Source organism: Octopus bimaculoides, chromosome 8 (genome assembly GCF_001194135.2).
Source record: "Octopus bimaculoides isolate UCB-OBI-ISO-001 chromosome 8, ASM119413v2, whole genome shotgun sequence".
NCBI lineage: Eukaryota > Metazoa > Mollusca > Cephalopoda > Octopoda > Octopodidae > Octopus > Octopus bimaculoides.
This window is the reverse complement of record NC_068988.1, coordinates 82,917,806-82,921,430: the sequence shown is the minus strand read 5'-3', so window position 1 is coordinate 82,921,430 and position 3,625 is coordinate 82,917,806.

The following is a 3,625-nucleotide window of genomic DNA, read 5'->3' as shown; positions in this document are numbered from 1 at the left end:
AAAAAAAAAAGGCTTCCCCCATTGTTTTGCAATGTAGGATACAAAAAAATTTTGAATAACTCCCGACAAAAACTGAGAAATTCCAACCTATGGAGTCCACCGATTTATTATAGAAGAGCTCCAACCGTGACCGTTCCGTCGTTTATAAGGATTAGATTTTTAGGGGAATTTCGCTGCTTTTTCTAACAAATGAAACGACCACGTAAAGGCCTTTTGTTGGCTTGCAACATTATGTCAAATAGTGTTAAAACACCAACACATTTTAGTAACCTGTTACTACACTTCGCCAAACTATCAGACAGGAGCTTCAACTCACTGATGAAACCCAGGGGTCGGTTAAGTGGTTAGTATCGATCCCTGGGTGGATGGATGTCCATGTGACTGTACAAGGAGCCGATAAACGCCGGAAATGATTTTGGGCACTAATGATGATGAATTATTAGTGAATTTAATCTGGAAGAGCGCCGTAGCCTAAGATTTAAACCAGCTATTTTTCCTGCCAAATACCTATGCAATAACTCACCATTACATATTTGTCATTAAATATTCCGACTATATCAGTTTGACTGAATTTTTATTATTATTTACCAATTTCACTAATTTATTATTTAAATATGTATTAAAAAGCTGCAATGATAAAGAAGAATGAAGGAATTGTGGTTTGTAAATCAAGAAATCTTTTTATTAATTATACTTTGTAAATCATTTGTGGTGAATTTTTTTTTTTTTTTTTTTTCATCACAGATACATCTTTGCTTAATGATACGGAAAATAAAATATAACCAAGTAAAACTTATTCTGAAACTCCAACTCATTAGTGTATCAATTCTGTTGAATACAGTTGTCTTTAAAAAAAAAAACAATAACAATACAGCACCAAGCGCTTCGACTGGTCGCACGCCACAAGCTTCAACAGAACCTACTGACGCAAGCCAGCATGCTCGTAGCAATTCTAAATTAATTTTTGAAATTTACATGATGGGAGATTGATAACTTATCTACAATTCTATGAAGGGGATCAATGATTTAAGAAGTTTGTCAACCCCTATTATACGCATTCATCTTGAGTCTCTCTCCCTGCTCAGTAATCATCAATACAGTTACTCAAATGCCAGATCTACTGAAGAACTACTCTCTTATGTCGCTCATCAGTGATCGCATACACGTGAATTTCAGCAAAGCAACGTTGTTCCTTTGTCCTCGGTGGCAACTCTATCTGACAACTTTTGGTATGAGAATCTCCAAACTAAGCTACCCATCACTGAGTTCCATCTATCTCCCATCTCTTGACCGGACATGTCCTACTATTTTAGAGTATGATTAGAGAAGATTCTCTGTTTTGTATTCTTTCAAAATATCTGTAGTTATGTCACACACATTCTTCCATCTGTATGTCTGTCTGTCTATATTTATATATATGTATACACACACATACATACATACAGGTAGTTCAGGTTAAATTTGACAGTTTGCATAAAAGGTAAAGAAATCAATATCCCATCCAAAAACTAAAATATTTTTAAAGATCACAAAATATCAACTAGATAATGGCTGGGAGATTACAGTTTACTCGAAATAGTTGCCCTCAACTTTCACTACAGCCTCCAGATGACTCCAGAACATATTGCAAGCATTTCCTCACTGTGTCTCTGGGAAGATCATTGAACACCTCCTTGATCTTGGCCATTTACTCGGCCTTGGTGTTGCAAGCAGACTTGTTGGTGTCTTTCTCAACCGCATCCCACGCATAGTAATCCATGGGATTACAATTGGGGTGGGGTGGGGGGCTTAGGAGGCCTGAAATTGGGATTGGTGAAGTTGTAGAAGTTCTCCAATAACTACTTCTGTCTCTTTCTGAAGGTATGGCAAAGATCCGAATCCAGCTACTAAATATATGGCTTTCCAGCAGCAACCCTCTCCAGCCAGAGTGTGACCACAGTCCCCAGCAGCTTCACATAGCCATCTGAATTGAGTATAAGGTCCTGTTCAAAGATATGAGGTGACATAATGTCACCTTCATGGGAGACACACCCAAAGACCATCACCGTTTGGAGGAACCTGGTTTTCATGATACAAGGGACATCACATGGATTGTAGACAAACTACCTGTTGTTCTGGGTGTTATGCGACTGGTCCTGAAGAACCAGATCATCACTGGCTCAATAAGATGCCTCAGCTTGTTCAAGAGCTTCTTTGCTTTCGTCAGGCAGTTCTCCCTGGCCTTGATTGTCAGAATTTGTCACTTGTGCCTCTTGTATGAGTGGTTGCAAAGTCCTCATTCAGCTTTATGATGGTAACTCCAAAGCTCGGATCTTCCATTACTTTTCCTGCAGTTGTTGGACAAATTCCACATATGGACGCAGTCAGAATGCCTACTGTGTCCCTTCAATCAGTCTCTAATTACACTGAGTTTCACCTGTAAGAACAGAGAGTCTTCAGACAAATTTCAGAGTTGTAAACTTCTATGATGGTATTGAGTAACTTTTCTTCCAACAGTTAATGCTAAACAGATGTATGTTTGTCTGTCTGTCTGCATATATGTATGCATGTAATCTCAATGCTAGTACCATGCAAAAATCACCCAGTACACTCTGTTAAGTGGTTGGCATTAGGAAGGGCATCTGTCTAGAAACCATGACAAAGCAGATGTTGTAGCTTGATGCAGTCCTCTGCCTCACCAAACCATGCCAGCATGGAAAGTAGATGTTAAATAATGATTATGATATATACATGTGTATATATATAGGTAGATAGATAGATAGATAAATAAATAAATGAAGTTAAACGCAGGTGTTATTCAAATCTTTATACTTCCGACACCAGAAGGGAAGCTAAGCGACATTGTATCAGACTGCCAGAAGGGAAGCTAAGTGACAGGTTTATTTAGCCAGAGGGGAAGCAGATAAAAAATTTGCCAATGTTTTGCGCCGTGAGGACCAAGAGGTATTTCGTGTTGCAAGACAGTGTGTGAGAAAGAATCGTGATGTCGTGGGAGAGAAATGTGTTCGCATGGATGATGGTACGCTTGCACTAAACGAGGCTGCAAAGAAAGAGGTATGGAGACGCCATTATGAAAGGTTGCTCAATAAAGAGAATGAATGGGAGAAAGATAGTCTGCCGAATGTCGACCCAACAGAGAGACCAGCTATCCGAGTTGACAATACCATGGTAAATAAAGCAATTAAGAGTATGAAGACAGGGAAAGCCCTCAGCCCATCAGGAATCACTGCAGTGATGCTCAAAATATCTGGCAGTGTCGGCTATAGCCTAGCCACCTGTATTGTTAACCAGGTGATATACGAAGGAGTCATACCCAAAGACTGGTGTAGCAGCATCATAGTCAACTGCTACAAAGGTAAAGGTGACGCTTTAAATACAAATAACTACAGAGGTATCAAGTTGTTAGATCAGGTAATGAAAATCACGGAGAGGGTCATAGCCCAACTAATTAGGGAGAGAGTCAGTTTAGATGAGATGCAGTTTGGGTTTGTGCCAGGGAAAAGCACCACTGATGCTATATTTCTGGTAAGACAGCTGCAGGAGAAATACCTAGCCAAAAATAAACCTCTGTACCTGGCTTTCATTGATATGGAGAAAGCCTTTGACAGGGTCCCCCGCTCCCTTA